We start from the raw sequence: 23,556 nt of genomic DNA, 5'->3' as shown, positions 1-23,556 counted from the left end.
TCATTGTTTCTTCTTTTCAATTGCATGCCTCTTGGGCTGAAGCCCAGAGCGTAGGGGTGCAATTGAGACGAAACTGATTGGGGGGGGGAGGAAGGCTATAGCAAACTCCGATGTAGGAGGACAGGAGGAAGGCGGAAGTGGCTGGTTAAGCTGTGGGAAACAAAATGGAATTTATGGAGAGTTTAGTGGGCGGAGAAAGGGGAATATCTGAAAGCAAGGATCTCCATGCCCAGCAAAAAAGTCAAAGCAAAGTGCGTATATGGAGTAATGCTGCAAAGCGGAGACAGTTTTTCCTTCACTTTTTGCATTATCCCCAGATTGGTTTAATGCAGATTTAAAGGGAAAAACTGTATCCTAGCTTCTCTGCCTGCAACATCATGTGAACCATGCGAATTTAATGGGGATGCAAGTAGCATCAATCTCACAGTAAGTCACCGTGTGAACGGGCCCAAAGTTAAATTGTACAGAGATTTTGAATAAATGTGTTGGAGGATGCTGTATGGGAAGATCTATGCAGGGCAGTAGGTGCCAAGATCATGTATGGTAGGAAGTCTGGTTCACCATGCAGCCTTGCTTTCTCCAGAATGCCTAGAGGAAACAATCAGAATTTCAGTGTCCATTTTCAGCAGCTCTCAAGTGTCACCTGTGCTTGCTTTGGATCACTACTTATGATGGAACATAGAAACCCCACTGCTCCAGAGGCAAAGGCTCGTGAGATCAACTTAAATAGAAAATGGTGATCTTCAAGTTGTACAGGTTGTCACAGATCTGCTCAAGCTGACAGCAGCAGTTGCAGCTGTGATGGTACAAATACAACCCGGGTTTTCTGTTCTTGTTTTTTTTTAACCCACATGGGAGGCTTTCACTGGTAATTTCAGTGCATACTCAACTGAAAAGAGGCATGGCACAATTTGCACATGTTTTCTGCTGTGTTGACCTTCAACCCTTTCTAGATGATGACGATGATGATTAGGGTTGGGAACTGTTGGCTGGTGCCGGTTTGAAAGCATTCTGTTGACCTAGCAGGCCAGTATTGATCCAAGTTCATTCTTAGTCCACTAGCCATGGCTTTTACTGATCCATTGTTTCCCTCACAAAAAATGATATTAATATCAATAATATTGATAATTTTAAAGAAAATATTGATATTATTACAGGAAATATTTATACAACTATCATTCTTAATATCAATGTTTTAGAGGTGATTTTAAAAAAATATATTCTGAATTTTTTTTTACATTTTCTGAAAATCTGAGCTATGCAAATTAATGGAAAAGTTGGGACCAAATCTGAATTGGGAGGAATTCTAGCACATCCCTAATGATGATGATTAATTTGATTTATGAATCACCTGTGAGGCATCTCAAAATGATTTACAATAAAAACAACTATATATATATAAAAAATAGTTAACAACAGCACATACATAAAATCAATTCAGATGCAATACGGATACTAACTGGGATAAAGATCTCTATTTAAAAGGCTTGTTGCAAGGGGAACATCTTTAGCAGGCTCTGACAAGTCAACAGAAAAGGTGCCTGTCTGATATATAACGGGAAGGAGTTCCAAAGGGTAAGGATGGCCACACTGAAGATCTGATTCCAACATCACGCAGGGCAGACCTCCTGATAGGATAATATCTGCAGGATGCCCTCTCCTGCAGAATGCAGTGACTGGTTGGGTATGTGGGGGGTGAGATGACCCATGGCCTTCCACAAGCTGCACTATGAGACCTGCATATTTTAAAGTTTTATATTATCTATTTTTCTCCTTCCTTTCCTCCCTCACTCCATCTAAATCAGGGTAGGGAACCTCAGGCCTGGGGTTTGCATGCAGCTCTTTAGCACTCTCACTGATCATAGAATAGTAGAGTTGGAAGGGGCCTATAAGGCCATCGAGTTCAACCAGCTGCGCAATGCAGTGATCCAATTTAAAGCATACCTGACAGCTGCTTTTTGAATGCATCCAGTGTTGGAGAGCCCGCCATCTCCCTAGGTAATTGGTTCCATTGCCATACCGCTCTAACAGGAAATTTTTCCTAATGTTCAGTTGGAATTTGGCTTCCTGTAACTTGAGCCCATTATTCTGTGTCCTGCACTCTGGGATGATCGAGAAGAGATCCTGTCCCTCTTCTGTGTGACAACCTTTCAAGTACTTGAAGAGTGCTATCATATCTCCCCTCAGTCTTCTCTTCTCAAGGTTAAACATGCCCAGTTCTTTCAGACTCTCCTTGTAAATATGATAGGCCATACCCCACTCCGGAGCATACCACTCGCTGGCCCTGCTCCACACTTTCCTCGAGCACTCTTGCCTGAATGAAATGTGTTGCAGAAACTGCGCTAAAGCCTCTTAGTGGCTTGGATGGAGAATGAAGAGGCAGAAACCTCTGACTGAATGTAGACTACCGGACAAAGTTAAGAGTAACATCCATTGCTCTGCCTCCTCTGCCACGCTGGACTCCTTCGAGAGGAAGGGCGGGACATAAATTCAATCATCATCAACTTTCCTCCTGTGTCTCCTCTTCTCTTCCTTCCCCTCCTTTGTCATTCTTCCTCTCTTTCTCTCCCCACCCCCTGACTTTTTCTTCTCTCTCTCTAAAAAGTTTATTCCACTGTCCCTTCTGGAAGTTTTGTGGTCTGTGTTTTATGATGCATGATAGGGAGAACAAATTGGTGTGGATGTTTCTCTGGCAAGCAGGCCTTAGTTAGGTAAGAAAACACTCAGATTTGCCGTGAACTCTGTGGGCCTCATTATGTCAGAAGTCTGCTTCTTTTGCACATCTTTATGACTCTGTGTTCATGAGCTGGAACAGCTGTTTAGCAAATGCTTGTATTTTTAATGGATATTGGAATCAACATTACAATGGCTCAATACCTAATTGTCCTCCCCCTCCCCACTTTCCTGGCTGTACCTGGTGGACTAGATGACTTTTGTCAACACAGCAACACTGACAGGTACAAGGTGGATCAATGGGAATCCATAATGCAAAAAAGGTTCCCCAGCTTTCTCTAGTAAGAACAGTAAATGGAGGTGGTTATTTGCTGCAGATCTGTGGATAACTGTAGATTAGGGCTGAAATGTGGCCACATTAGGTGTTCCGTCTCAACTCTCAAAGCATGTTCAGAGTCATCGACTGCTCCCAGCTCTTGCTACTCCTTGATGCTGATCCTGCAACCTGATGTTGCCCTCCCCCGATTACCTGAGCCCCAGTACTGCTGCAGCCAGTGGTAGCTGGAATAATCTGTTTGCTGAGGGGCACCTAATGCCGGTGTTGACATCCCATAGGCATCTGGTTGGCTACTGTGAAAACAGGATGCTGGACTAGATGGGCCTTTGGTCTGATCCAGCAGACCTCTTCCTATAGAGGGTTTCCTTAGAATTCCTGAATAGAAACCACAGAGTATTTTAGAAAGTATGTCCTGTCCCACTTCTCCCCTCACTGCTGGCGCATTCCCATTCCTATCCTTTGGAGTTCTGGTCTTCCACTCAACAACAGATTAACCCTTTTCATTCACAGCTTTCTGTGATTCTGTGACAAACTGGCTTTCTTACTTTTTAAAGTTTTAGAATATGGTAAGGAATTACGTTGGGATACTATTGGGGAGTGTCAAACCAGCATAATTGTCATCTGATTAACATGACAGCTAAGTAAATGTGTGTCTGTCTCAGGGCCAACATTTTGCTGCCTGAGATGATGGTCATGGTGGTGCTCCTTTCCATTCCACGTACAGAAACTGACTGGACTGGCAGTTGAAACTCATTTCAGTGTTGGTGATGGGACATGACCTCCGCACAGCACTGTCATCTAAAAAAAGGGAAAAGGCTGAAAGGGCTGCCATCATCATTTTAACCCTACCCCAGCATCCACTTCACTCTGCCTAGGACAGGTCATCTGTCTTCCTAATATGAGGACAGCCAATGTGGGGCCCTCCAGATGTTGTGAGCTACAACTCCCATCAGCTCCAGCCAGCATGTCCTATAGCTAAGGATGATGGGAGTTGTAGCCCAAAACATCTGGAGGGCATCTTGGAATATTTAAAAGCAATCATTATGGAAATGCCCTAGCTCCAGACTTTCTCCTCTCCGTCAGCCACCAGATGGTGCTGTTTGCATTCTAATTTTTGCAAGCTACCTCTTCATGCTATATAATACAGCACTGACCTAAAGGTAAATCTTCTGAATGCAAAACATTTAGCCAATATTTTTTTAAAAAATGGGTCTTCAGATTGATTCAATGGCAGTGTCTCACCCTTCTGCAGGGCTGGGGCAATCAATATTAAACTTTTATTTCTGGGCTATGCATAAGGAATGATAGGGGGAAACTAGCTAGATTTAGATGCTTCTGCTTATCACAGAATACCGAGATCTTTTTTGGCAGGTTTCTGAAATTGCTTTGTATTCCCTGCACAATCTCTAGTGGAACATTCCAATACGGGTACTAACCGTCAGTAGTGATGCACTGCAGAACTGGAAACCTCCTTGAAAATTTCACCACCTGCATAGTGATGTTGACTCAGAAGGGGAGAGAAAATCCATCTCTGTTCATAGTCCAAATGTTAGAAAAATGCACACCAAATAAATATGTCTATTGAAAGTTCATATTTGAACAACCTGCATCCTTAGACATGTTCATATTTGGAAACATAATAGGAATGTTCAGATTTTTCATGCATATTTGTAATAGTTGTTTTTTTGGGGGGAGGGAAGCAGGTGTTAAAAGAGCTGGCTTTCACAATAGGAAAGATTGCATGCTATAGAACTGATCTTGCAAAACTGCTGAGCATATTTTAGAAACAGCTGAACGTTCAGGTCTGTATCCCTTCTCATGTGAGGCAAAGGCAATCTGTATTTCATAGGGCCTCTTGATTCATTGCCCCATACAAGGTATTTTTCAGAGTGACATAATGAAAATACCTTGTCCTTGGAAAGGGCTGTAGCTCACATGGAGAGAACCTGCTTTGCATGCAGAAGGTCCCAGTTTCGATCCCTGGCATCTCCAGGCAGGGCTGGGAATGTCCCCTGCCTGAAACCCCAAAGAGCCACTGCCAGTCAGTGTTGACGATACTAAGCTAGATGGACCAATGACGTGACTCAGTATAAAGCAGCTTCCTCTGTTCCTACAGTATACCCTTGTCTTGCAGAGTTTAACAATCTGAATTTCAGCAGAGGCATCGCAAAGCGAGGGAGGAAAGAGAGAAGGCCAGGCCAAATACAAGACTCTTCCATGGCACACGTTTCCTTTCAGCTGGCAATAGGCAGCCGCCAAACGCGTTTTAGTGGCTTGCATATAAGTGGAGCGGCGTGGAGGCACATGGGCTTTGTGCAGAGCACAGAATAAAACAAGCTCCTCTCCTTGCTGCACTATTTTCTAATTTTGGGAGGGGCACAAGCATTCCTGGAGATGCTTAAGGAGCAATCTGGTGCTGGCAGCCTCACCAGTGAGTCTCTCTGAGGTAAACAGGCATGCTCCTTGTTTGTAGCTCAGCGCCAACACGATGGCTCCAAACCGGCAATCCTTCTGTGTTTGTGTTTGCTTCTTGTCGGTGCCGCTGACAAAACACGGGTTGTTTGCAGCTCCCTCATTTTGTCTGGCTTCTATTCCATGTTCATGCGGACGTTTCATCAGAGGTCATTTACTCAGTATGTTGCTGGGCCATTTACAAACATGAGCTGATGAATATTTCATAGCATTCCCCAGGAATTCCGTTAAAAGCACCACTTCATGGCAGCGGATCCAGGAACAGGGTGTTCAACCTGAAGCAGGTTGCCACGCAGCGCCTGTCTTCGAGACATATACTAATTACAGACGTGGTGGGCGGTGAAATATATTGTGTGTGTCTATTTTTAAATGTATAGTTTATTTCATTTTTTCCCTTCTCTGGCTTATGCCTATTCCCTTAAGGCTTTTAGAAAACTAGATTACTAGAATGGGAAGGGAAGTCAGTTGATGAGGGATCAGATCTGGGCCACAATCTGGCTCATTCCTGTATGTCAGGGGTAGGAAACCTTTTTCAGCTTGAGAGCCATATTTCTTTCTGAACAACCTCCCAGGGGCCGCATGCCAGTGGTGAACAGGGTCAGAGGCAAAAGCAGGCAGAGCAATTCATGTGAATTTTACCTTTGTATGGTAGGCTAGTTTCTACGGACATGCGCATACCCCTTTATCCAGGCAGGCCAGACGCACAATTCCAGCCAGGCAAAAATGCTCAAGGAGAGTGTGAATCAGGGCCAGTAAGGGCTGTGGCCTGGAGAGAGTTCCACAAGTCAGACAGAGAGGCCTGGAGGGCTGCATTTGGCCCCAAGACCTGTAGTTTTCCATCCCTGCCATATGTGTATGAAGTATAGGTTGTGGACAGTGGCATTTCATAGGAATCAAATTGAATCCTCCTTTCTTGTCAGGGTACAATATGAGGATATGAGCGTGGGGATTCCAAGTACAAGAGAGAATTGCCCTCAGGCCCAGCTCTAGACATCCATACTAACCCAGAGACACTTGTGCAAGAGGAGCCCAGTACCTCTGGCCCAAGGACATCACATGACCCTTCTCTGACACAGAGGACTCAACATAGGACGTAAGAAGAGCGCTGCTGGATCAGGCCAAAGCCCATCTAGTCCAGCATCCTGCTCTCAAAGTGGCCAACCAGATGCCTACGGGAAGCCCCAAAGGAGGTCCAGAGAACAACAGCCCTCTCCCCACTTGTGATTCCCAGCAACTGGCATTCAAAGACATACTGCCTCTGACACTGGAGACAGAACATAGTCATCATGGCTAGCAGCCATTGATAACCTCATTCTCTGTGAAAAACCTCATCTTTTAAAACCATCCAAGTTGGTGGCTATCACTATTTCTTGTGGGAGCGAATCCCATCATGTAACTATGCACTGCGTGAAGTACTTTCTTTTCTCTGTCCTCAATCGTGCAACATTCAGCTTCATTTGGATGTCCCCCAGTTCTAGTGCTATGAGAGAGGAAGATGTTTTTTTCCCCTCTGTCCACTTTCTCCACTCCATGCAGAATTTTATACACCTCTATCAGATTATCTCTTACTCATCTTTTCTTTAAACAAGAAAAGCCCCAGCTGTTGTAACCTTTCCAAATAGGGGAGTTGTTCCATCCATGTAATCATGATGGTTACCCTTTTCTGAACTTTTTCTAGCTTCACAATATCCTTTTCGAAGTGAGGTCATCAGAACTTTACACAGTGTTCCAAGTGCAGTCAAACCATAGATATGTGTAACAGAATTATCGTATCAACAGTTTTATTTTCAGTCCCTTTCCTAATAATTCCTAGCTGGGAATTCACCTTTTTCACAGGCTGACATCTTCCCTGAGCTATCCGCTACAACTCCAAGGTCTTGTTCCTGGCCAGTCACTACCAGTTCAGACTCCATGAATGTAAATGTGAAATCAAGATTTTTTGTTCAAATGTGCATCACTTTACACTTACTTACATTGAATTGCATTTGTGATTTTACTTCCCATTCACTCAGTTTAGAGAAATCCTTTTGGACCTCTTGACAGTCCCTTTTTGTTTAACCATCCTGCACAATTTGGTACCACCAACCTTGTCCACCTCATTGCTCAGCTCTACCTCTAAATCATTTATGAACAAGTTAAAAAACACAGGTCCCAATACTGATCTTTGGGGGACTCTACTTTCTACATCCCTCCATTGGGAGAACTGTCAATTTATTTCTATGCTCTGTTTCCTACAGGAAACATGTTTTGACCCCAGCTGTAGAACCACAGCCCACCTGCTTGCTCTCTTGGAGTCAACAACTGCTAGAACAGGCTGGGTCCCAAATGCAGAGGCTCCTCTCACCAAAGGTGGAGAGAGGAACAGAGATAAAGCTACCACTCCTGTTTAAGGCTCATTCTGAGGCTGACTGCTGCTGAAGCAACATCTGAGTGCTGCTCTTACAGAGTCGCCACCCTGAGTCCTCTGTGGAGCTACCTAGGGTGCTACTGAAGCTTCATCTAAGGCCATTGCTTAAAATAGAACAGGCTGGGCCATGGGCAGCAGTTTCAAGTGAATCAGAAGCTGGGAACTGGGAGCTGTATTAGAGGTTATTGGTCAGTACAGATGAGCAAGACAGGACTGAGGGTCACATCAGGTTGCAGGATTAAGTAACAACCCAGGTGTCACAACTAAAGAGCAGGAGCTAGGGCTGGCCTTGCTATTTGGCAGAGTGAAGCAGATGCTGGGAAGCCCTCCCATCCTTTCCCTACTGAGTCCCCAGGCCATTCCTCTCTTTGGAGATGAGGGCTAAGTCTGTCATAAGCCTGCCATGGTTACCTCTAAACCAGCCAGGTACCCTCAGGTGCACCGGAGAGCACTATCCTGTTTTGAAGTCAGATTCATCTGCCAGTCCAGTCAGCTTCTGTGCATGCAACTGGGTGGTGGTGAAGCCATTTTGTCCTTTCCACAGGCAGAAAAATGTCTTGAGCTGGCCCTGTCATGGAACAAGCCAGGAGTCAGAAGCAAGGATACGAGAGCACACAAGTGCTCAGAAAGACCTTGTTGCTCAAGCAAGACTCAGCTGGGAAAGGAACCCCTTTCTGCTACTTCCTGCCCAGAAAGATCCGATGGATGGGTGGGTGGGATCAGTCTGGAAAGTTCTTTGCTGAGAAGTCTGCAGTTCAGTGGTTCACCACAAGGTGCAGTCACATACAGATTTCAGTAGCTCCTGACTCCTCCCCACTCACTGTTGCTGTGCTGGGCAAACCATTACCTTGAGTGTGCCCCAGGAAAGACAGCACTTTATTTCAAGCCTTCTGTACCTCACTGAATGGGACCTGGGAATGTGGGTCCCAGATGTCCACATAAAACTCATCTGATAAGCTTCTCTCAGCTCATCCCAAATCTGCATTATTTCATCTGTCCTCACAACACCCAAAAAGCATCATAGAAATGAAAAGAAAAATTTCTAGAAAGAATAACTCCAGTTGATATCTTTCATTTGGCAAGCCACTTGAGACCAGCCCAAGTGCTATGCATACCCTCCTTGTAATTAAAAATCTCTCTTTTGAACTTCCCCTGCTAGTTATTGTGAAACAAAATCAGTACAGACAGGATTTTTTTTCTTTTTGACCTTTTTGATTGTACTTTTCCATCCCTAAAATGTCTTTAGCAGAACATTTAATGATGAGTAGACAGCCAGCCGTTAACAATTATTGCAACTCTTTCTAATTCGGCAAAGTAATAAAATGCTCTATGTTCTTCCAAGTTAATGTGTGAGACGCTACCCCAGATGGCAGAGGTGAATTGTGCAATCCGCTAGGGGGCTTCACAGCAACACCCATTCGTCTTAAAAGAGACAATTTAAAGGCTGGGTCCTTTTAAATGCAGAGTTGGTAAAGAGTCATTTATGGGGATCAGGCTCAGAATGAAGTTGCTTGGAATCCTCACTTACCTACAGTGATAGATTTGCCAAACAGTTTGAAGAGAAAGTCACCCAGATCCACTTGGGTCTGGATGCCTCAATATAGGCAATATTTGCAGAGGTGTCCAGTGCATCATCTAGTCTGGTTTCTTGGGATCAGTTTGAGCTGTTGCCATCTGAGGAAGAGGACAAGACACTTGAATTAGTCTGTCCGATGACATGTGCTCTCAACCCTTGCCCATCATGGCTGATAAGAGCTAGCAAAGGGAGGGGGATTGACTGAGTGGAACCAGGGAGTGGTTCATGTCAGGGGATGGTGCCTGCTGCCTTGAAGGAGCTGGTAGTATAGCCTCTCCTGAACAGGACTCCCTGGACCCAGAGGTATATGAAAACTATTGCCCGGTTGCTATTATCCTTTTCCTGGGCAGGTGCTCAAGAGCCAGAAAGCTTCAAATGTTTCTGGAGGAACGGATTATCTTGACCCACTTCAGTCTTGCTCAGGCCAGAATTTGAAACTGCAACAGCCTTGGAATCCTTGACTGATGACCTGTTCCATAGGCGAGATTGGGGACGGGAAGTGCCATCCTGTTAATTCCCATTGATCTCTTGGGGTTTCTTGAGACTATGGTATCTTAATGAACTGACTCTGTGGGATGGGAGATGGGGACATGGTGCTGTCGTGTTTCTGTTCCTACCTGCAGGGTTGGTTCCAGAAGGAGGCATTGAGGGAATTCTGCTCTATCCCATGGCAATTAAGTTGTGGGGCTCTCCATGCTATTTAACATCTATATGAAGCTGCTGGGAGAGGTCATCAAAGATATTTTGGAACTGGGTGTCATCAGTATGCTGATGACACCAGATCTATTATTCCATGTCGTTTGAGTCAGGTGAGGCTGTGCCAGTGCTGGATCTGGCTGCTGTAATTGGCTGGATAAGGGACAACAAACTGAAGCTGAATCCTGACAAAATGGAGGTTCTGTTGGTTGGTGGTTCTCAGGTCTGGGAAATGGGTGATCAACCTTTTTTAGATGGAGTTGCACTCTCTCTGAAGGAACAGGTACATAGCCTAGGAGTGCTCCTGGGCTCAGCCTTGTCACTTGAAGCTGATGTAGCTTTGGTAGCTCAGAGTGGTTTTGGCCAGCTTCAGATGGCCCACCAGCTACAATTGTTCCTGGACAGAGGCAGCTTGGTTACAGTACTCCCAATTAAGATTACTGCAATGCACTCTATGCCCTTGAAGCTGGCACAGAAGCTTCATGTAGTGTAGAATGTGGCAGGAAGATTGCTGTTGGGAGTATCATATAGGGAGTATCGTACCTGTGTAACACTGGTCCTGAAGGAACTGTATGGCTGCTAATATGTGTTTGGTCTGTTTTCAGAGTCTTAGTAATGACATGGAGAGCCCTCAATGGCCTGCAAGCTCAGTACTTGTGGGAGTGCCTTTCCCCATATATTCCTGCCACAGCAGTGGTGGCTAGTGCCCACTAGACTTGGTAGGGCTGCTATGTGGCATAGCCAATGAGGTCATGGCCAACTGCTGTTTTTCTCCTGTCTTCCACCCTTGCAAAATACTGTGGACACTTAAGCATTACAGTTTTACAAATAGCACCTAACTAAACTATAATGTCTTTGGTTCAGAAGGAGATCCTGCTGTCACAATAGCTTCTCAGATGGGAGAAAAGTTGAGTGGCCTCCACCTGTTCTGGTTCTTTCCCTATCCTTCTCCTTTGCAAAGAAACAGTGGACACTTAAAAATTGCAGTTTTGGTAATACTGAGCACCTAACAGAGCTTTAGTCCTATCCTCGCTGTCATGAGTGTGCACACAGTTAAGCTGTAGCTCCTCAGTAATGAACAGAAACCTAGATCTCTGCTCATTCAGTAATGCTCCCCCAATCCTGTTTAAAAATACGCATGCACAAAGTGTGTGACTTGCTGGAAACTCACATTTAGAAGGCACTACAAAAGCTTTAGTCCTATGCTTGCTGTCATGAGTAAGCCCCACAGAACACAGTGGAGGTTTACTTCTGAATAAGATGAAGAGGAATGTGTTAGTTAACTAGCAGTGCTTGGAAAGTTCATTTTAAAAAAGGAACAAAATAGTTCAATTCAAGTTCATCCAAGTGCACTTTTAATTCATAATAATGTCTGTCTGGCATACACAAGGCACAAGAGCGCTGCTCTCCTCCAGTGCCAGCCCTAAACCATGCAAAGAACTCAAGTGACTAGTAAAGACACGTTTGGTCAACTTGATGATATATTTTTACATTAAAATGTATTTAAAATGAGCATCTGTAATTGTATAAATGTAATGGTTAGGGTGTTGGATTAGGACCCGGAAGACCAGGGTTCAATGTTACACCCATTTAAATGAACACAGTGGGGTTTGCTTCTAAGTAAAATGAATAGGATTACTTTAGTTACTATAGCTAAATCACACCTCCACCTTGGTATAGTTACCCATTATATATGTGAGACTATGTTTGTTGTTATGTGCCTTCAAGTCAACTACGACTTATGGCGACCCTATGAATCAGTGTCCTCCAAGAGCATCTGTCATGAACCACCCTGTTCAGATCTTGTAAGTTCAGGTCTGTGGCTTCCTTTATGGAATCAATCCATCTCTTCTTTGGCCTTCCTCTTTTTCTACTCCCTTCTGTTTTTCCCAGCATTATTGTCTTTTCTAGTGAATCCTGTCTTCTCATTATGTGTCCAAAGTAGGATAGCCCGAGTTTCATCATTTTAGCTTCTAGTGACAGTTCTGGTTTAATTTGTTCTAACACCCAATTATTGGTCTTTTTCGCAGTCCATGGTATGCACAAAGCTCTCCTCCAGCACCACATTTCAAACGAGTTGATTTTTCTCTTATCCGCCTTTTTCACTGTCCAGCTTTCACATCCATACATAGAAATCGGGAATACCATGGTCTGAATGATCCTGACTTTGGTGTTCAGTGATACATCTTTGCATTTGAGGACCTTTTCTAGTTCTCTCATAGCTGCCCTCCCCAGTCCTAGCCTTCTTCAGATTTCTTGACTATTGTCTCCATTTTGGTTAATGACTGTGCCAAGGTATTGATAATCCTTGACAAGTTCAATGTCCTCATTGCCAACTTTAAAGTTGCATAAATCTTCTGTCATTACTTTAGTCTTTTTGACGTTGAGCTGTAGTCTTGCTTTTGTGCTTTCCTCTTTAACTTTCATCAGCATTCGTTTCAAATCATTACTGGTTTCTGCTAATAGTATGGTATCGTCTGCATATCTTAAATTATTGATATTTCTCCCTCCAATTTTCACACCTCCTCATTCTTGGTCCAATCCTGCTTTCCGTATGATATGTTCTGCATACAGATTAAACAAATAGGGTGATAAAATACACCCCTGTCTCACACCCTTTCCGATTGGAAACCAAACGGTTTCTCCATATTCTGTCTTTACAGTAGCCTCTTGTGCAGAGTATAGGTTGCGCATCAGGACAATCAGATGCTGTGGCACCCCCATTTCTTTTAAAGCATTCCATAGTTTTTCATGATCTACACAGTCAAAGGCTTTGCTGTAATCTATAAAGCACAGGGTGATTTTCTTCTGAAATTCCTTGGTCCGTTCCATTATCCAACATATGTTTGCGATATGATCTCTGGTGCCTCTTCCCTTTCTAAATCCAGCTTGGACGTCTGGCATTTCTCGCTCCATATATGGTAGGAGCCTTTGTTGTAGAATCTTGAGCATTACTTTACTTGCCTGGGATATTAAGGCAATAGTTCAATAGTTACTGCATTCCCTGCGATCCCCTTTCTTTGGAATTGGGATGTATATTTAACACTTCCAGTCTGTGGGCCATTGTTTAGTTTTCCATATTTCTTGACAAATTTTTGTCAACATTTGGACAGATTCCGTCTCGGTAGCTTGTAGCAACTGTATTGGTATGCCATCTATTCCTGGTGATTTGTTTCTTCCAAGTATTTTAAGAGCAGCTTTTACCTCACATTCTAAAATTTCTGGTTCTTCATCACATGGCTCCTCTGTGAATGAATCTGTCATCCTTGCATCTCTTTCATAGAGTTCTTCCGTGTATTGCTTCCATCTTCCTTTTATTTCATCTTGGTCAGTCAGTGTGTTCCCTGTCAATTATTCAACATCCCTAGTCGTCGTTTAAATTTTCCTTTCATTTCTCTAATCTTTTGGAATAGGGCTCTTGTTCTACCCTTTTTGTTGTCCTCTTCTATTTCTATACAATAACTATTGTAATAGTTTTCTTTGTCTCTACGTACTAGTCGCTGTATTGTTTCATTTAGGGTTCTGACCATGTTTCTATCTCCTTTTGCTTTTGCTTTCCTTCTCTCTTTAACCATTTAAAGAGTTTCTTCAGTCATCCATTGAGGTCTTTCTCTCTTTTTAACTAGAGGTATTGTCTTTTTGCATTCTTCCCTGATAATGTCTCTGACTTCACTCTATAGTTCTTCTGGTTCTCTTTCAACTAAGTTTAAAGCCTCAAATCTGTTCCTTATTTGATCTTTATATTCTTCTGGGATGTTATTTAAATTGTGTTTTGGCATTATGATTGTTGTTGTTCTTTAGCTTTACTCTGATTTTCGATACGACCAGTTCATGATCTGTACCTCAGTCTGCTCCTGGTCTTGTTTTTGCAGACAGTATGGAACTTCTCCATCTTCTGTTGCCAATTATATAATCAATTTGATTCCTATATTGACCATCTGGTGATGTCCACATGTACAGTCATCTTTTTGGTTGCTCAAAAAATGTGTTTGCAAGAAACAAATTATTGGCTTCACAGAATTCAATAAGTCTCCTGCTTCATTTCTGTCTCCTAGGCCCCATTTCCCCACAATTCCTAGTTCTTCTCTGTTCCCTACTTTTGCATTCCAGTTCCCATGGTTATCATCATATCTTGTTTTGGTTTGTGATCAATTTCCTCCTGTACTTCCACGTAAAATCTCTCCAATTCTTCTTCTTCTGCGTTTGACGTTGGAGCATAAACTTGGATGATGGTTATGTTAATAGGTTTCCCATTTAATCTCATTGATATAACTCGCTCAGACCTTGCGTTGTAGCTCCTAATTGCTTTTGCTACATCATACTATTAAAGCAAACCTGTTTCTTCTTGATTTCTCATTTCCTGCATAAAGTATTTTGTAGTTGCCTGATTGCAAATGTCCCATTCCTGTCCATTTTAATTCACTCACGCCAAGTATTGTAATGTTGATACGTTCCATTTCTTGCTTGACAATTTCTAACTTTCCCTGGTTCATGCTTCTCACATTCCATGTTCCTACTGTGTGCGTCGTACAACTCCAGACTCTCCTTTCGCATCTGTACACATCAGCCTCTGGGCTTCCTTTCGGCTTTGACCGAGCTGCATCATTAGTCACAGCACTACTCATACTTGTCTGTTGTTCTTCCCCAGTAGCTTGGTGAGTGCCTTCTGACCTAGGGGGTCTCATCTTCCAGCACTATCTCATGTTGCATTTTGGATGCTCTGTTCATAGGGTTTTCGTGGTAAGAGATATTCAGAGGTGGTTTACCATTGCCTTCCTCTGAGTCTGGTGTCTCAGCTTTGACCATTCCGCCTTGGGTGGCCCTGCTAGGAGTCTAGCCTCTTGGTCTAGGCTCCTGATGGCATTGCTCTCAGCTTCTTCAACACTCTCAAACCCCCTCACCATGTTAAGGTGTGCATCCTAAAGGGGGTGAGACTATGTGTCACAGCAAATACTATATTCAGGAATATTATGTTTTATTTAAGCTATGCCTGGCTTATTCCCTAGTATGCAGAAAGAACCTCCCTGACCTGGCGCAGTGGATTCAAGTATGATGTATAATTGACATTGGTAAAAAATTCTAGTGTTTCTTTTATAAAAAAGTAAAACCAATCCTGTAAACTATAAGCTCCTATTGCGCAGAGAAAAAGATATGGCAGGTGGGAAAAACAAGAAGCCAAAATGTTAGAAAAGGGAGTCTTTCACACGATATGATAGTTCTAAATATTGTAGCAGGAAGTTCCACAAGTTCCTCCAGGATTCCACTGGTGCAGGGACTCGGACATTCACACAAGATATCTCTAAGTTTCTTGGTTTTTATAAAAGCAGGGATTTGCTCAACTCAAAATTCCTTCTTCTTTTGATCAACCATATCTACAGGTTCCACCTCAAAGTGAAATTGGGGCTGGAAGTGTGCAACAACCCACACATACCCTGCTAACTGGATTGCCAGGATGTCTCTCTTCCACACCCCCACACCCCATCATGAAAGAGAGTCTTGGGTTCAGCAAAAAAATAAACATCTGGTCCTCTTGAAAGTACTGCTAAGTTTTTTTGTTTTAATTAAAACAATTATAATTTCTTGCTCTTATTGCTAATGAGAGTTAATTATCTTGCATAAGCCCATATCAAATATTCAGATACTTTAAATTAAATAAAAATAAATGTTAAAGGTCCAGCCCAGTCCATTCTTGGGGCAGTTTACCACCATGAATCTCCGCTCTCTCCCATCCTGGTAATAAAAAAGGTCGAGCCCAGGTCCACCCCATGAAGATACCATATTCTTCCCACCCCCACTTATGATGCTAGCCAAACAGTTTTGAGAGGCAGTGTGCCACCAAGAATCTTCTCTTCCCCCACCCCGACCATAAAAAGGCCCAGTCCGGCCCATGAAGAAATCAAACTCTGTCCCACCCCATGATGCCAAAACATTTGTAAAGGCAATTTGCCACCAAGAATCTCCCCCCACCCCACTAACAATAAAAAGGCCTGGCCCAGCCTATGAAGAAACCAGTTTCTCACCACCACCATTAGCACCTTATGATGCCAGCTAAACATTTTTAGAGACAGTTTGCCATCAAGAATCTCCTTTCCCATCTCTCTCCCCTACAATAAATAGGTCCCAGTCTGGCCTGTGAAGAAACCAGATTCTACACACACAGACACACCTTATGCTGCTAGCCAAACATTTTGGGGGATAGTTTGCCACAAAGAAAGTCCTCCTCACTCTGACAATAAAGAAGGTCCAGTCTGGCCAATAAAGAAACCAGATTCCCTATTCCCCATTATCCCAGCCATTTTAGGGGCTGTTTATCTCCAAGAATCTCCTTTCCCAACTTTCCTCCCTATAATAAGTAGGGCCCACTCTGGCCCATGAAGAAACCAGACTCCCCACCCCCCATTATGATGCCAGCCAAACATTTTTAGGGGCTATTTGCCTCTAAGAATCTCCTTTCCGGTCTTTCCCCTCTACAATAAATAGGGCCCAGTTTGGCCTATTAAGAAACCAGGCAGTGATGAACCCAGAAGTTATACAATGAACTTGCAGTGATATATTGCTGATTTCAAAGACAGGTAGGCTGGCTAGTCATAGAAAAGAAAGAAAGGTTGTGGTTGCTGCTGCTTTAATGTGGTGCTTGCAAAAGGAGGGGAAAGTAACTCAGTTTGCATATGCATGCATCTAATTGGCTCAGATTGAAGTACATGCGAGCATTGGAGAGGCTCTTTATAGTCCTGCCCTAATGCTATGGAACTTCCAATGCGTTTATGAGGGACTCCTCCTGAATGGCTAGAGCTTATTCCATGGGAAGTAAAGTAAAAAAGGAGGTCCTGGAGGTGCTGAGGGGACCCTGTTCTTCTTAAGCCACTCCTGCTAGAATTTATTATTGTTATTACCCTAGAGACAGGGGTGGGACCATAGCAATGATTGTGATTGGCTGAGCTATCCCAAAATGAATTGTCAGAACAAATGATGGTCAGAAACAAGTCTAAAGTATCTCTAAATGTGAAGTACTGTATTGAGAATGAATATAAGGAACACAGAAATGGCACTGGGCTGTGAGTTTTGGGTTTTAGGGTGTGCAGTGCCCCATCTGCCCTTATTGAGGGGCCTCCACTGTGGCCAAGAATTAAGATCTGCTGGAGGAGCTCTCCCTGTGTGCCACCTCTGGGACTGTGGATTATGTGGAGACACAGCAGAGAGCCTTTTCTGCCATATTGAACTAGTTATGGACTGCCCTCTCCTCAGAAGCCCAGCTGGCACCAACATTGGCTATATCTCAGTGCCAGGTGAAAACTTGGCGTTTTACTCAGACATTTGGGCTATGCTGAGGGTAGTTCTGTATTTGACCTGCTTGTTTGTTGGTGTTGTACATTTAAGATGTTCAATAAAACTATTGTGGATTATTATGCTTTATGGTTTTAGGTGTTCAAGGACTGTTTTATTGTTTGCTTTTTTACTGCAAGTTTTGCAACCCAGCCTGAAACCAACTAATATAGGATGGGTTAGAAATATTTCAATACAAGAAATAAATAAAATGAATACTAGTATGTTTTTGCCTAATGGAGCACAGGAATTTACAGATATGTACTGTAATGTATGTTTGAAAATAGCACTGATGTGTTAGGGATTCAATACCCAAGATCTGCGAGGTTGAGCAAGTCAGAATCTGGCAGATCTCCAGCTTAGCTGGGGTGAAAATCCCCAACCCAGCTCAGCCAGATGTTTGCCAGTGTGAGCATTTCATCAGTCAGTTTAGCCAAAAGTGGCTAATTGAGGCCGGTGTAAATCTCCGAAAAGGGGCACTCTGGGGGTGTGGCAGGACTTCAGCTGGATCCTAAATCAGTTTAGCCCAGTCACGTCACATGGCAACCCAGTGGAATTTACACCAGCAAAAAGGGTGGTGTAAATCAATAAAACAGAGTTTGTCTTTATTTAAAATAAAGACTTGTGTTCCCTCTGCCAGGTTTGGCCCAGCTCAGCCAACAGTAACCTTGCTTCTGAATGATGTTTGGAACGGATGTACTTTACACTGGTTTAACTTAAGCTGGTTTAAATTATTCTGGCTTTCCAAAATTAGAATTGCTCCCCTAGTTGCTTGTCTGTCTTGCTGGGCCATTAAGAATTTGTGAATTTAATTCTTGTTTCTCTCTCTCTCTCTCTCTCTCTCTCTCTCTCTCTCTCTCTCTCTCTCTCCCTCCTTCCCCACCCCAATTTGTTATACAGAAAGAGTGAGGTAAAACTGTGTAATCACTAATAAATGAATAAATATTGCTTTGCCATCACTGTTTCTATATACTTGTAGCAATGGACAGCTCAAGGTTTGAGGGAACTCCTAACCAAGTGTCATCTGGTGGACCCTCAATGTCAGTAGGTCCCAACATCAGCATTCCCCCACTCCTAGGGCTTTGTGGTCAAGCATGGTGGCAGACAGTAGCAGCACCACAATCTGCAATGGGCATTTGTGATTGCCCCGCCATTTTAACATTTCCATAATGTAGCCATCATTCTGGGGCATCATGGGAAATGAATTGATGGTTACATAATTATTAACAATGTTTGAAATCATTTACAAATCTGTGCAAAAGTGCTTTTTTTAGTGCTATTTTTCAATTACTTCAGTATCTTTTAACAGTGTTTGTAAGTTTAGAGGCAGAAGGGGTGAATGGGAAACCAAATAGACACGATGAAAAAAATGACACCAGCTGGAAAGGTAGATTGTTGGGTTTTTTTTAATATCAGTGTCTAAATTTGTGCTAAAACACCTCTTCATTCAAGTGCTATTGCACAAAGAGAGATAACAGCATAGGTGAAAAATAAATTAATGACACCCTGGGCTCCTTCTGGGAGGAAGGGTGGGATACAAATTTAATAACTAAACAAATAAAAAGATCAATTAAAGTGAAGTTAAAATGGCACCAAGGTAACAGTGAAGATGTGCTGAGGTACAGATGTGTGGTGATAGAGTCACCTGACTATCTGTAACTGTAAAACAACATTTCTTTATAAAGAGAAGAGTACCATGAAGGTGACCTACTACTAGGAATGGGGTTCACTCTTTGGTCCATGTTTTGGTTTTTGCAACTGGCTTGTGGTACCGATCCGCAACATTCCCCCCCCCATTTTTTTTTTTTTGCTATTTCTAATCGGCTTGTAATCGCTAATGAAATTGCTAATGCTGTTGGTGATCTTTCTACTTACGGTCTCTTGGGTTTTCTATTTAAATTTAAATTAGGCAGATCATCGTTCTGCCTCTTGCCTCAGGTTAGTGGTGCTGACCAAAGATGTTAATGGTGATTGTTATCACTTCACTGACACAGAACTTCAAAGGAATACACACTGCAGCACTTCAGAGCAAAGCGGTTTACGTGAATAACGATGTCAAATTAGCCACGGATTTGTCTTTTAAAAAAGCCGGTGTCACTGACAGTTGCAAGCATTAGTTAAACCCAATCCAAAGACATACAGGATTTATGGATTCTGACAGAATTCGGTAACAAATCCAAAAATGCAGAAATTTGTCCACATTCCTACCTATTACACATGTGGAGATCACGCTGCTGTTCCATTCTTTCAACAACAACATCAGATTTCCTGCAGTCTGATAAAAGATGGAAGCACAGGGAAAATACTGGAGGTTGGTGGTTGAATGACAATGTCTGTTGTTGTTATTATTATCTGCCCTTCACCCTGAGGTCCCAGAGTGGGTTACAACAATTGAAAATACATCCTTAAAAACAATTTAAAAACAACTTACAATCACAAAAATATGGTGGATCCTAAAAATGTTCTCACTGTTCTCACAGTGGCCAATCAGATGCCTGTGGGAAGCCTACAAGCAGGACCTGAGTGCAGGAGCTCTCTCTCTTTGTGCAGTTCCCAGCAACTGGTATTCTGACTGTTGAGGCACAGCATAGCCATCATGGCTAGTAGACATTGATATTTATTTATTTATTTTATTTATTTGACTTATTAGTCGCTTATCTGGCTAAATTGTTAGCCGCTCTAAGCGACGTACACAGCAGAACATGTAAACATCAAAACACTGAGAAACTAACAATAAAAACTAAACAATAACGTAGAAGCAACAAGTTCCAATAATAATAGGGCTTCTCTCCTGTATAGTCCGGAGGTGTAACTACAGATGGAGGTTCTTGGTGTAATCATCGAACCAGTGTGGTGATAGTTCATTTGCAAGATGTAAAGCAACATCCTCTCCCGATCTTAACATCCAGCAACTCCAAGAAAGAGAGGGGCGGGACAACAGGCCCCTCAAAATCAAAACCAACAGGGCAGTTCTTCTCAGGAAGCATTTATACATCTCTTTCCTTGAATGGATTATTTGATGTGCCTTAAGGTAGCCATTCTGACAAAAGGTATTCCTTCATGAACTTGTCTAACCCTTCTTAAAAGCCATCTAGGTCTTGCCATTTTACAATTCTTTTAAAAGCCAACTAAATAAAACAGACGCATGTTTACTTCAAATAAGCAATGAAATCGAAAGGTAGCCATCCTATGCACACTTACTTGTGAGTAGATCCTATTAAAATGAATGTGTTTTACTTCCGAATAGACAGTCATAGAACTTGCTTACTAAGCCTTCTTGCAAGATGAACATGCTCATCAGCACTGGAGAGACCCAAAAGGGATCCATCCTTGCTCTGTATACAGGGCAAAGCCATGGAAGCAGTGCAGGAAGCTTTTTTTTTTTAAGACAAAGGGCTCATCTACATGGTGGTTTACTGTGTGTTTGGTGCTACTCACATCTTTTAATTTGCATCATTCACATGACGTTACTGGCAAACACTATCACAGTTTCCCCCTTGTAAATCCATACTAACCCACTAACTCTCCCATGAATTCCATTTTATTTCCGGTGGTTTATCCAGCAACTTCTGATTGCTTTGCCCTGCCCCGTTCACAGTTTGCTGCAGCCCTCCCTTCTTTTCTCCCTTCCTCCCCAAATAAAGTTCCTTCACTCATTGTAACAGACTAGCAATGGGCTCCATTTCCACAGTAATCTAATCAGAATTGCCATTGGATTTTATCATTCTTTCTCATATTATCTGTCTTTGCAGAGAATTTTGAAGTAATATCTCTCCGCACCTGGTTTCCAATTTTTTTCCTGATTCCTTTTTTTAAAAGAAATTGCTTTGAAATCATCGATAATGTGATCAATACTTTTATTCATGTATTTTCTATCATTACAGAGTTGAGAATCAACATCAATACCAGTGGAGACTCATGAATAAATATTGATTATAATATCAATAATTCTCTTCAAAGCAAGCAAATAAATAAATAAATTATGGAGATCAGAAAAATGATGATAGCGAAGGGAATCGGATCATTAATGACCACCAGGGGGCAACACTTAAAAACTAAATGTAAAAAAGGAGAGGATTACATCCCTATTACAGACCAGGAAGAAGAGGTGGTGGCCGGTCAGCCCACATCAACTCCCAAAATACATTCTCTGCTCCTAACAGACTAGTGTAAAGAGGGGGAGGAGGGCTCCTTGCACGACTGAAAGAACTGTGATGGAGAGCTAGGAAAAGGAAGAAAAGGAGGGGGCAGATGACCCCACTTCTTATCAACTGCCAAACTTCAGGAAGCGGTGGGGGCAGGAGGAAATGGAAATACTGCACAGGTCAAAAATATTTGCACATGCCCAGTAACGGAGCAATTGGAGGGAGTAAAAATGTAAAATTAGAGGGAGGGGCCACAAGGAAACAGCGACACTAATCCTTCCCAAAGGAATACCTACTTGTGTGAATGGAAAACAACAGATTTGAAGCTACCATTGAGCGTGAAGTGTGGACCTTGCAAATCTATTACAACAGTAAAAGAAGTGTATTTGCTACGAAGAAATGCTCCCATGTGGATAAGCCCCCAAAGAGAGGGCAGACACGAGGGGGATGCCACAAACACATGTCTCAACAAGCAAATTAAAGATAGTGACAATGACCTCCAGCAATATTTTCCAGTGGCTTCTCTTGTGATATGGAATGCTTGATATTATACAGCCACGAGAGTGGCTGTATCCTATAGTCAGTAGGGATTTTTCGCATTCTACCATGTTAAATGAAAATACCCACACACACACACCTTTCTGGTGCTTTGTATAATCCCACTTCAAAACAAAAACTTACAAGTCTTATACTGTTGGATTCAGAATCACTTGCTCTACAACTCTCAAAGTTTTCTTGGTGATACACAACCCCCCCCACAGAGAATCCAGAGGTTAAAGTGAAAAACGGGAGAGAGAAAAACAAGAAGCTGTTTGGACTTTTTTCTTGAGAAGTTCTCATAATCTGTTGTCATTCATTAAAATTCAGAGATGACTGTAAGGTATCTCTAATCAAATCCCTGAGCTTGCCCCAAACACAGACCTTCATCTTCAGTAGGTTTAAAGTAAAAAAACGGCATGGTTTGTTTTTAATTAATAGATTAAAAATGCATATAATTTATTTTATGGTTATGTATCTGTATTTTACATTTTGTGATTTTGCTGATTTATTGTATTATCTTATGTTCTACACCGCCCAGGGAGCCACAGGCTAAGGGCGGTTTATAAATTAAACAAAATAAATAAATAATAATAAATTACTGTGGGTGATAACGTCACGCAGGTGCAGTAGAAACCAGGAGTTTTTTCGTTTCACTCCCCCTCCCCCCTCCCCTTCCAGTTACTTGAAGGAAGCAGGGGAAGTCTTCTGCTCCTGTGATTGGTGGGCAACAGACATGTAACTCCACTGGCCTTCTGGTCAGCGTTGCTCTTCCCTCGTGCTCTGTGTAAGGAAGCACGAGGGAGGAAATGGACAGCCAGACAGTTAGGAGAGAGAGAGAGAGAGAAATGGACGGTGGAGAGAGAAAGCCACAGGGCAAGGATGATGGAGAAGGCAGCAGCAGAATGGAGGTGAGTGACGGTGATGTGTGTGTGTGTGTTCCCACCCACACTGTCTCCCGCAGCCTGCTCTTTCCACTGGCTCAATCGCTCTGCCACCCCCACCCCCTATCCTTAAATGGGTTTATAAATGACAAAAGCTCAAATACTTTTAGTTTGCAGTGTGTGTGGCTGTTTGACCTGTGCTCATAACATTGTTGTAGTTATTTTGAGATTGTATGAGACTCTTTGTAACACTTTAATCCTGAATTTAGCTTTCCCCCCCTCTCTCACTCTCTCACTCACTCTCACTCACTCTCACTCTCTCTCTCTCTCTCTCACACACACACACACACTCATCACTATATGCATAGTGCAGCAGTGGGGATGGATGGATATAGTGCTGGAGAATGCATAGGTTACAGCAGCCAGGTTACAGCAGCCTGGCAAAGTAGCCTAGTGTGGCTGTACAGATATGGGGGGGGGTTGAGAGGGACTTGTGTATGACAACC

General features: G+C 42.8%; 1 long non-coding RNA gene across 3 annotated transcripts in view; it reads left to right on the top strand.

The window, feature by feature from the left end:
• The window catches only part of LOC133367277 (uncharacterized), a 69,703-nt gene extending 47,075 nt beyond the window's left edge, over positions 1-22,628 (top strand). For all 3 annotated transcript variants that reach the window (XR_009758557.1, XR_009758558.1, XR_009758559.1), the window contains one exon: positions 21,369-22,628. This is a non-coding gene — a long non-coding RNA (uncharacterized LOC133367277). The remainder of the gene's footprint in view (positions 1-21,368) is intronic.
• Positions 22,629-23,556: the final 928 nt, after the last annotated feature.

The sequence above is a fragment of the Rhineura floridana genome, chromosome 1 (assembly GCF_030035675.1).
Source record: "Rhineura floridana isolate rRhiFlo1 chromosome 1, rRhiFlo1.hap2, whole genome shotgun sequence".
Taxonomy (NCBI): domain Eukaryota; kingdom Metazoa; phylum Chordata; class Lepidosauria; order Squamata; family Rhineuridae; genus Rhineura; species Rhineura floridana.
Note: the sequence above shows the minus strand (reverse complement) of the source record. Positions and strands in the feature narration are given on the sequence as shown.